The sequence below is a fragment of the Siphateles boraxobius genome, unplaced genomic scaffold (assembly GCF_051911475.1).
Source record: "Siphateles boraxobius isolate OS27281-9 unplaced genomic scaffold, OSU_SipBor_1 101, whole genome shotgun sequence".
Lineage (NCBI taxonomy): Eukaryota > Metazoa > Chordata > Actinopteri > Cypriniformes > Leuciscidae > Siphateles > Siphateles boraxobius.
This window is the reverse complement of record NW_027508702.1, coordinates 210428-222715: the sequence shown is the minus strand read 5'-3', so window position 1 is coordinate 222715 and position 12288 is coordinate 210428. Positions and strand designations below refer to the sequence as shown.

At 36.3% G+C, this 12288-nt stretch overlaps 1 long non-coding RNA gene across 1 annotated transcript in view; it reads right to left on the bottom strand.

Moving 5' to 3' along the window:
• Window positions 1-1872: 1872 nt before the first annotated feature.
• The window catches only part of LOC143752191 (uncharacterized), a 46023-nt gene continuing 35607 nt past the window's right edge, over window positions 1873-12288 (bottom strand). The window contains exons 2-3 of the long non-coding RNA XR_013207349.1: window positions 11706-11760; window positions 1873-2006 (exon numbers count right to left, since the gene is read on the bottom strand). This is a non-coding gene — a long non-coding RNA (uncharacterized LOC143752191). The remainder of the gene's footprint in view (window positions 2007-11705; window positions 11761-12288) is intronic.

Here is a 12288-nt window from a genome sequence, read left to right as displayed (position 1 = left end):
TACTGGGGGCAAAAGGGTAGACGGCCAATCACGGACCTTCTAATCAAAATCAATGAACAGGGTTTGGTCACAAGTCTGGAAGAATCAGACAGAATTGGAAGACAAAAGATAACGGCACTACGATGAATTTCAAGACAACATAACCCAATTTATCTTCGTTGTATGAACGGTTCATCAGTGCATTATTTTCTGGACTCTACAGAAAAATGTGTTCAATCAAAATTGATTACACTTGGACTTTTCATAGGCCACATAGGCTAGGAAATTAATACTAACCCATAATAACATAATCTAACATGTTATGAATAAAATCCAATTGGTTAATAAAATTAAATCCTGCTCTACATAATTTCCCACTGAATATTATGCAAGTTAAATGGATTGCAAATGCTATTTCATGTTGTTTTTAAGGCAATCTGTGAACTACATTTTGCAATTTTTGCACACAAAGCAGTTAATTTCTTACACATTTATTTACTTCAGAAGTGATTTGAGCTTTAAGCATAACGTTTTATGATAAATGTTTTTGCTGATAATGATGTAAAATGTACTCATTATAGCAACCCAACAACGCACGAGAATCATGTTTACACAAGAAATGATTAGTTTGTCTTGACACAGAAATGTAAACATATGTGCACATTGAATAAGCCGACAGAATGGCAATAAATGTCTGTACATATCAAAATAGTGGTAACAGAAACCTAGGAGTGCTGGTCAAATCATTTACAAGCAAGAACATTTTTAAAAACATCACGATCTTATAATAGCATAATTGGTGTACGATTGTCCAATTTTAAAGCAAAAGATCTGTTTAATGCGATTTGTCGAAACCTCAAATGTCAAAGTTGAAACAACAGTTCAACAGTTGAATTGACTAATGTCTGGTTCAGATTACACGATTTTTTTTGTCTGTTACGATAGTCACTGTGTCAGATTACGCGATTTTGACTCCTAAAATCTTGTCGCGTCATGGACAAGAAACATGTCAGACTACACGTTGCTTCCTGGCCAGTCATCACGTGCCGTCTTTAACGGCGGAAACGAACGTAAACAAACAATGGATGTGGCGGTGAGTGTTGTATTGGCTGTCCTGTGTTCAGAAAAACTTTAAAAAAAAGAAAGAAAACCCGACAATGGACACGTTCCTGGATTGCTCAAAGAGGACAGTATGGACTGTCAATCCTCCAAAGAGAACTTGAGGTAAAATATTGTTTTCTTACGAACATTTCCTCCATGTCATAACTCCACCATCGTCTCTCTTTCGTTTCGCCATTTTTGAAAGTTGTGTACGGAAAAGCTTCTGTGCTCCTATTGGTCAACCTCATACATGTGACGGAACCCGTCGTGGACGACCGTTAAAAAAATGAAACATGCTAGTCTTTTTGTCTTGATGTCGTGAAGCATCGCAGACGCGACGTAGCTTGTCGCCCACTATGACACACTATACGAGATGATACGATCGAATCTTGCGTCCCGACGCCCGTTGTCGTTTACGAATCCCCACGACACCCTACGTCAAACGGATCGTGCCAAAATCGGGCTAAAATTGTGTAATCTGAACCAGGCGTAAGAAAACCCTTCTGGACACTAGTGTTCTCTGCCTTTCTGTGGACCCAGGCCTCACTGAAACAAAAGCTTCAACTTCTCCTGATCAAATCCACTCATTTATTTGTTCAGCCATCGCATAAATCTAAGCACAGCTGTAACCAACGAGTTGCAGCTCGACTCGGCTGCCAGCTGGACTTGGTTTTGCTGAACCAACAGGATTTCAAGCCGGGTTCACGCCGCTACATCTGGAAGAGTCATCCGAGAGCAGAGGTGAAGGCGGAAAAAATCCCTCCTAAAATAAAAGCAGCTTGACTCCCTCCATCAGTTTAAACAGGAAAATATGGAAAACAAAACGACGGGCTTTCCCTTCAATTCAATGTACCCAAAGTTCACCCAAAAATGAAAATGATTTACTCACCCTGATGTCGATCCAATCTCAAATGACTATCTTTCATCTGTGGAATAGAAAATATGTATTTTTGAAGGTCATCCAGGACACTCTTTTGAATTTAATGAAAAAAATAAATGAGGACCGAGGCTGTCAAGCTCCAAAATGACAAACAAAAAAAAAACATCATAAAGGACCATAAAAGTGCTTTATATAACTCACACATTATAATCCAAGTGTTCTGAAGTCATATGATAGCTTTGTGTGAACAACAGACCAAAACTGAAGTTGTTTATCATTGAAAATCCTGACATGCGTCTTAGATCATGGCAAATTCATGAGTTCAAGTAGTGAGGTTTGATAAATGAATAAGGGTGTGAATCACAGTTAACCTCACGATACACTATACATGGCTCACGATACCGATAATATTACGATACAGCAATTCTGTGATAATCGGTATATTCATACTTTGCAGTCATGTGACTACCATGGATACCTGGCGGGCAAAAAACGCTGACAAAATGACAACAGACAGTGGCCAGCCAGGGGAATTGCAGCCTTGCAAATTTCCAATACTGCAATCAATTATATAGTTATATATAACTAAACTATTTTGTTTCCAAAGCACATTAACAAAACGTTTAAGGACACTAATAACACTTAAAACAATAAAATTACTAAATATTAATAATATCACTAAAATGACGAAACGATCCTGAGCTTTATATAATTTTAGTGATATTATTAATATTTAGTAATTGTATTGTTTTTAGTGTTATTAGTGTCATTAAACGTTTTGTTAATGTGCTATGGAAACAAAATAGCAGTATTTAGTTCGAGAACAGCACAACTCTGTCATCTGTGAAAATCAAAAGCAGCTTTAAAAACTTGTTTAAAAAGAAATATTCTTCTAATTTTTTACTGTCATTAATGTAGGTCCACAAGATAAATATTAAGCCAGTAAATTAAGATAGTCGTCGCTATACTGTTATATCCATCGTCGTCTCTGAGAGAACGCGGCGTTAATGCAGCGACAGTTGCTGAAAGCTCAGTCCGTTTCTACTTTCACTTTCGGGGAATGAGCGCGTTTACATGCACGTTCTTAACGCGATTATGCTGAATAATAGTGCATCCAATCGCACAACAACTATCTGGCATGTCGTTTACACCTCAAAACACCAACTTTTGTATATTAAAACCAGTGTTGGGCAGTAACGCGTTAGAAGTAATGCGTTACTGTAATCCGATTACTTTTTTCAAGTAACGAGTAAAGTAAGGGATTACAGTTGCAAAAAAAGTAATTAGATTATAGTTACTTCTCCGTAAGCCGGCTGCGTTACTGCAGTACTTGACCGTGATTTTGTTTCGTAACACTGTCTCGTGAGTGACGTGAGTCGTGAGTGACAATGATGACGTATCAGCGCCGCGACGTCAGTGGTAACTGTAAACACCGACATGTGTAGTGTTGAACGAGACAACATGGAGCGCGGAAGAGAGCAAGACCATTCAGCGTTTAATACTTGGAAGTACCGACATTACTTTGAGTTTGACTCGGTTAAAGGTGACAAAAACATCAGCGTCCGCTGTACACTCTGCGTGGGAAGAAAACTTTTATCTACCGCGAAAAATTCAACCTCAAATCTGAGCAAGCACCTAGCAAGCCAGCACAGGAATGTTAAACTTTCTGAAAATAACCCTGGACCGCCAACTGACATGACCGCTGCGGCTACATCCAATACCACCGGGCGAACCTCCGACGGCCCCTCTCCTGCTAAACAGGTGGAAATAGTCTGGACTAACAGCCTAAATGTGGCATGCAACAGCATTTTCTGTTTTGGTAAAATTATTTTTCGCTTCTCTGCACTTTACTATTAAAAAATGTAAATGTTACTTATTTTGAATACAGTCAGGAGATACTTTCATTTTAATTACTTTATTGCTGTATTTTATTTAGGCCTACATCTATTCGAATGAAGGGTTTAAAAAAATGTTTTTATTTTATATGCTGGAATATGCAGAAATTTAAATATTGAAACTAATAAAACAAGTTTTAAAAAAGAGAATGTTTCATTTGATTCAATTTTAGATGATGGAATATGCAGAAAGGATAGAATTAGAATGAAAGGTCTATTGCTTTATAGTGTATTCAGGTCGTGCATCATATTTTTGAAAAGTAACTTAGTAAAGTAACTAGTAAAGTAACTAATTACTTTTGAAAATGAGTAATCAGTAAAGTAACTGGATTACTTTCTTGGAGAAGTAATCAGTAATCAGTAACTAATTACTATTTCCAAGTAACTTGACCAACACTGATTAAAACTGGCGACGTCCTGGCAAGATCCTTGATTAGTTTACTGGGTTTCGTTGCTAGAGAACGACGTTCTTGCCCGCCAGCCGGTACTTGTGACGTCACGTGCAAAGTATGAATTGCTAGACAATCCTATAATGATACATCACGATATCGGTCGAACTATAAAAACAAAATGCCCATGAAAAGGTTAGGTGTAGAGTTTACTCACTGCTGTCCATCATCTCGCTGAAAGTTAACTTATCCCGTTAGGCTAGTTAACTTACATTCACGCTTCCTCGAGGAGCCATGAAGCTACGCAGGAAATCCTATTTAGAGCGCCTTATTTTATTAATAAAATATGGATATTTGGTACCAGAGTGTCGATTCTCGTATCTCACGGAGAAGGAGAACGATTTATTGCTCTATCGATATTTTGTCCCACCCCTGTACATGAATGAATCCTTCTTTTGAGTCAGATTTTTCAACAAATCAGTTGATCTAGTTTACAGAAGTAGTCTGAATGATTCATTCCTGAACCAGTTCTCGAATTCAACTCACTGACTGATCCAGTCACAGCATTTTACAAGTTCACTGGAAGGGAACATTATTAGTGAATAACAACGTGTGTTCTTCACATAAAGCATATCATATGACATAAGATGATGTGGAATATACCGCAAGTGTCATATGGACTACTTTTATAATACTTTTTGGGTCTTTTTTTAACCTTGACTGTCTCTGTCCTCACTGACTTTTGTTATATTTAAAAGTGAGCTTTGATCTTTGTGTGAACTATCCCTTTAAGAGTTTCAACTGCTGTTTTCTATTAATTAAATTCTTTTTTCTATTATTTTCAAACACAAGTCCAATAATTTCCAAATGCAATGATTCATTTAATTCACAGTAAAACATTTCTAAATTAGTTAAAAAAGAAAATGTGAGTAGAAGTTGCCTTTGCAAAACCCATCTCCACTATACCAGGGTGTTGCCATGCAGTGTTCTGGGTGGTTGCTAGGGCATTGCTGAGTTTTTTTTTTGTTAGGGTAGTTGCTATGGTGCTGCTAAGGTGTTTTAAGTTATTGATAGGGCATTGATGAGGTGTTTGCTGAAATGTTTTGAATGGCTGCTAGGGTGTTGCTAAGGTATTTTGTGTGTTTGCTAGGGTGTTGCTAAGGCATTTTGTGTGTTTGCTAGTGTGTAGCTAAGGTGTTTTGGGTGGTTGCTTACTATCTCAAGTGAGTTTTGATCTTTCCCATACAAAAATGTAATATATGGCCATATACTGTATGTACTTATATTTTAAATAGCATGACATATATCTATACATATATTTGACGTATCTGAGAACACAATATATGCCTGCAACATCTATGAACATTTATTTGTCCAAACATGTATGATACCACATATCTGCATATATTAATATATATGGACAATATTAAGTATAAATATGTGACATACATATTTATTTCCCACATATTTAATAAATGTATGTAAACATACATGCATGTGATACTGATGCATTAAATATATGTAAGTAAATATATGCATATATGCGTCTTACATATATTTAACATTTATGTGCATATACGGGAAAATATATGGCACTTACAGAAAAAAACGGCCAATTTGTGTGTGAAGCACACTTCACAAGAAAACCCTTTTCTTGAGTTTTGAATGCCAAAGGTATCAACAATTCATTTAAAGGCACTTATTTTAGCTTGTGAATATTCCCAAACAAGGAATTCTGCATTTTCAAATGGATTAATCACATTTGATAAATATGTGACAAAAAAGTAAATACATATTATATTTAAAAAAAATAAAAAATAAAATTGTAATTATATTTAATAAATGTATGTAAACATACATGCATGTGATACTGATGCATTAAATATATGTAAGTAAATATATGCATTTGCATAATATATGCATATTTGCATATATTCTCATATAGGCAGCAGTATGTATGTAATTTACATATATTGACATATATTATATTTCTGTATGAGTTGTGTGAACAACTGCTGTTTTCTATAAATTAAATCCTAAAAGCCTAAACAGAATTCAGATGTAAGCTGCATGAAGGTTTGGCTGACAGAGAAAGACAGCTGACACCCGACTATAGGGAGGTGAAGTGGACTTATGCCTTGGGTAGAGGAGCAGCGTCTTTTCAAGCTTTAGAGAGGCTCGTTCCAACCCTGTCGTCCTGTGTGAGGGGAATCAAGGACGGAGACTCTTACGCTTGCCCATTGAATCCTTGTTTATTTCACTGCTTATTTGTCTGTGCTTAATTGATAGCAGTTAAATCCCTTTCACCATGTCGGCTGCATTGCTGTGGGGCCTATGTGTGCTTACAGGGGCTTTCAGGCCAGACTAAAATACTTCATGAACACTGGGCCTCACACACTGCAGGCGTTCACGCTGGAGACCCACCAACACAAGACGCAGGACAGACATATGAGGCTGTAAACTGCATAGCTTTGAAACACCACTGGAAAATGAGAACAAAAGCTTTTAAACCCAAATTTTGGAAGCACACTTCACAAGAAAACCCTTTTCTTGAGTTTTGAATGCCAAAGGTATCAACAATTCATTTAAAGGCACTTATTTTAGCTTGTGAATATTCCCAAACAAGGAATTCTGCATTTTCAAATGGATTAATCACATTTCTAAAATACAGAGTTATCTGTGGCATGCTAATTAGGCGTAATCAATTCGCTTTAGGACATACAAGGCTCTACAACCGCATGTATACTTCATACATATGAATTCCCAGTTCGTTTCAGTTTAATATGAGACCAAATATTCACTATAGGGTTCAAATCTGGACTCTGACCAAAAGGCAAAAACATGAGCCTGATGGACTTGTCCTCAAGCCACTTTTGGTTATCTTTGCAATTTGGACAGAAGCATTGTCTTTTGAAAAAATAACATCTGATCATTTTTCATTTGTGGGAAGCAAGCCATTCTGTAATATTCTCCTGAAGTCAAAATCATCAAATGCCTTTTCACAGTGAAGTAGCGCACCAATACCAGCAGCTATAAAGTCTCCCCACACAATGACACTCTTCCTCCATGCTTCACTGTGCTGGAGATGCATTTATTATTATATTTCTCAGCAGATTTTTGAAGACCGATCTGGAGCATCACCATATAACTTGTGTTTCATTGTGATTCATCACTCCACACACAACTTCCCATTAACTTTACTGAAAGAGCAATGGCTTTTAAGTGCATTTGAGTGCAAATTTCCTGTAATTAAGACAATACAAATCTTAGTGTTTAGCCATTTTGAGCTTGGCCCATTTCTTTTGCCCAGGACTGTATGTTTGGAACAGCATACTAACATACTGCTCTATTTAGTATGTATAGAGTGCACAGTATGTAAATATTCTGCATACAATATAAAATAACCAGATGACCCACTAAATTTGACTAAATGAACAGTTCATCAGATTACGGGGTGGAATACTGTATGCCACAAAGAAATGTGCTTGACTTGACTGTCCAATTTTAGAGTTATGGATGAACCATAATTAATTTCTTCTGCACTATTTAGCATCTCTTTCTTGGCTCATTATTTGACCAGAGTAAAGATTTTTTAAATATTTTTTTAAATACATGTATGAAACTTAAAAAAAGTAAATACATATTATATTTTTAAAAATATAAAAAAAAATTGTAATGATTTTATAGAAAACTGGCTTCAAAAAATAATTAATATTCGAATGCATTACAGAATGCAACTCACTCGATTAAACATGCAACATGATGTGCATAATGCAGAATACAGTGTTTCCAATTTAGCGACTTTGTCACTAGATTAGCGACTTTTCAGACCTTATTAGCGACTTTCTTTTTCTTCAAAAAGCCACTAGTAACAAATCTAGTGACTTTTCGGACTGGTGGCTAACATGTAGCCAGTCACTATATCATACTATTTTATCACTATATCATACTCAATTGTTTAACAGAAAATTTGCACATGAGAACAGTTTTTTGGACATTCGGCTATTGGATTAAGTATGTAAGTACGGATTGGGGAGAAAACAGTTGACAGTTGGCAACAGTGGTAGCATACGACTGTCTGAAATATTTATCAGACATGGATAGTCCTATTAAAAATCAGTATGCATTATACGTTATATACTCTGCCGCATTCAGTAAGTAGTGTGCTAATATTCCAAACATACCCCACATCAACCACTTCTCCAACTCTAACAGGAAGTGACATCAGTGCTGATTATTAGAAAGGCCACTGAATCCAGAAACCAACAACACTGGTTGTGGTTTAGTTTAGATATTCCATTTCCCACACTATTTATGTCTTGGCCATCTAAAAATCCCTAGAAATCCTCAATGATTCAGGGACCAAAATCAAACTTCATGGGACAGATCATGGGAAACAAATGTCTCATTCTAACAGCCAAAATTTCATGTTATATATAACCCAAAGAACAAACAATTATTGTTCTCTAAATGTGGTTCAAATCGAGTATACAGGTTTCCTGCTTTGGCACGTTCAGAACTACATTTAGTTATTATGTTGCCTGAACAATCAATGAGTCTAAATGTAGTAAAGAATGAAAGATGCAACTTTTCCAAGAGGTTTTTTCAGTTTTTTCAGCTATCAACACACTAATTAATACACTGTTGCAAAATATATCAGAGATACATATAAAAAAAAAGATAGATAAACCTGTTTACTAGTCAACTTCTGTGACCAACCCCTGCTGTTTTTCCCCCAAATATCCAATGCAGTCTGATTATAAACAGCCATCACAAGCGTCTCAGGGGAAAACACACTGATATGCAGCAGTGATGATAAAACACAAGACAATTTGACTTCACACTCTGTTAGCTGAAAGGGATACTGGGTGGTTTCTGGATCCTGCTGTCATTTTAGTTATGCCGTATTATATTACTAAAAATATGCAGCGTGTCTTCTGTCCAACAGCAGATTTGAACAACACAGTAAATGACAATGAAACTGACAGTCCTGGAGGAACAAGAAACCTGGATAATCCGTATGATTCTGAATCATCTGTGTGCTACTGCATTTATCTCTTGAATTTATGTATTTAAAAGTGGAAAAAGCTAAGATATTCTGTATTAATCCAATGCATGCCACTTTAAAGATTCCCACTTTGTGAAACGAAGGAGTCTCGCTTGATGAAATGAGTGTACTCCAGGGAAAGCTAGAAGGTTGTACAGTTAACTCCCATGGTGTCATTTGAAACCATACAACCTACTACCTCAGCCTGGATGCACACGTCCACACCGCTGATCCTCGGGACCTCCGGGAGCAAAAAACATCTTCTGCCCTTTCAGAAAAGGAATTAATCTGTTTTTTTATTTGTTTGTTTTATATGATATGACACATTTGCAAATTGTCAACGTATTATCCATTTACAGCAGCGGTTCTCAAACCTTGAATGGTCCATGGTATGATTTGCTGATTATAAAAAATTAAAATAAACAAGTAAAACTGATAAAAAGCACCAACACTGAATTTATTGACTGATTAATCAACCCAAAACAATACATGGATTGATAGTGTTAAAAGGGTCCTATTATGACCTTTTACGGAGTCTTTTTTACGATTTTGTTTTTGGGGTGTACTAGAATATATTTTCATGCTTGATTGTTCAAAAAAAATTATAATTTCACATATTTTACATTATGAACCACATTAGAAATCACAACATTAGGCAACATCTTCACAGTTAAGAGTCTGTAGCAAATGCATACAGATATATGACAAAACTCCGAGTGAAACAGGATATTTACTAAGAAAAAGATATGGAGGGACTTTATTTTATCCATCAGGAATTGACTGAAAAGTGGTTTCTACAGTACAGGTTTTTGTAGGAGAGGAGATGGAAAATAAGAGACAACACCTCTCTCCTGGAACGCACCGCCTAGGTCCTGTTTCGATGAAGCCCCTCCTTCCGAAATACGAAATGTGCTGTGATTGGTTGGCCCAGTGTGTCATGATTGGTACCGCGTAGCAAGAGTTTGGGAAATGTCCCGCGCCTAACCATAACTGCGAGTTTTATCTCCTCAGATGTAAATATTAAGGATGGCATCAATTTCAAACCTATTCGAGCCCGATTCGGACCCTGACAATGTTATCGAACTAGGGATCATGCAGAACAGTAATCAGTAACAAAACCATGGTTAATTTTCCTAAGGAGCGGTGAACTTGGGGTTGAAACATTGGGGTTATAATGTTCAGGAACAGTGTTTAAAATACATTTCACCACTCTAAGTTCGTCAGCCTTAGGTCAAATAAATGAGTTGTGGAAAAAAAACAGTGTCTTTGTGACATAGCGACAACACTGTCTTCTCTAACGCAGCTCAACCAGGCCTCGTCCCCCTTTTTTGCATATTCCGTAGGCGCGGAATATTTAAATGAGTAACATTGTGACTTTTTAAGATTCGGAAAAATCGCGTTGTAGAACAAACAAGCCGTTCGTTGTAGATCTTGAAAAGTGGATTCTGTTAAATAAAATATCTCCCTTTGGAGTGGACTTTGAGCTTTGTAACATTGCACATGTTATTTATGATCTAACAGCAACATTACACATTAGCTAAAGTTGAAAATGTGGAAAAGCATAATAGGACTCCTTTAACATTAATGACGTTTCTGTCCTTATGTAGTAAAGCATGCAAGCGTACGCAACATTTTAGTTAAATCTATGTAAAATTTCAGTCCGATTCATTTCAATTAAATAATAATAAAAACGGTAACACTTTATTTTAGAGTCCAATTCTCACTATTAACTAGTTGCTTATTAGCATGCATATTACTAGGATATTGGCTGTCTATTAATAATTATAAAGCACATGTTAATGCCTTATTCTGCATGACCTTATTCTACATCCCTATTACTAATTCCTACCCAATAACAAGAACCTTACTAACTACTAATAAGCAGTAATTAGAAGTTTATTGAGACAAAAGTCATAGTAAATAGTTAGTTAATAGTGAGAATTGTATCCTAATCTAAAATGTGACCCAAAAAAAACAGCAGTTTGATAAAATTATGGATTGGTAAAAGTGAGGCTATTAGAAATAAAAGTGTAATTTGTGCAATATTAAACCTGATAGCTGTTTTATGGTAGTTGGGGGTTTCCGAATGTTTTAATGTTGTGGCCTGCAAAAATTTGAGAAGCACTGCTTTAGCGAGTTCGAAGAGTGCGTTGAGTTCACCACAGTGACAGAGACCCACAGAATCGAGCTTGGGTTGCCGATAACGCCACAAGATCGGATCTACGGGTTTGTGACAAGTGGTCAAAGCTTCTCATGAAACCCAATCCCGGGTCACACTCATGTTCCCGACTCTTTGTGGATGAGCTATCAGGTGAGATAAACCACAGCAATATTCCCCTGCATGAACAAAACACTGTCATGGAGTTACAGTAAATATAGAAAGTGGGAAAAAGACAAAAACATGATCCACTGACCTGGTTAAGTTTCAGTAGTGGTGGTGTATCTGCATATCTTCTCCTGATTTTTGTGCTGTGAAAAGAAAGAAATCACAACATTAGGAAACATCTTCACAGTTAAGAGTCTATAGGAAATGCATACAGTAATTCAATTCAGCATTGTGTAGAAAACTTTAACAAAAAAGTCATACAGTTAACAAATTTTGTTTCCATAATATGACATATCTCCGAGTGAAACAGGATATTTACTGAGAAAAAGATAGGGAGGGAGTTTATTTTATCCATCAGATATTGACTAAAAAGTGGTTTCTACAGTACAGGTTGTTGTATGAGAGAAGATGAAAAATAAGAGGGCTTGAGGATGTCATCTAAAAAAAGGAAAGTTATTTCAGAGGCAGAGCAAATTATTACATGTTGATGAATGATTACAAAGACAAACTGTTCACTGGTAAATTAAATACAATAAGACTAGGAACAACTATGAAACTATATTAGGATAGGTAGTCCGTTTTAACAATCTGACAAATATCTACGGTACCTAAATAAACCGTAAAATAATGCTTCACCCATCAAATTTTCACTTTTATCACAGTGAATGATT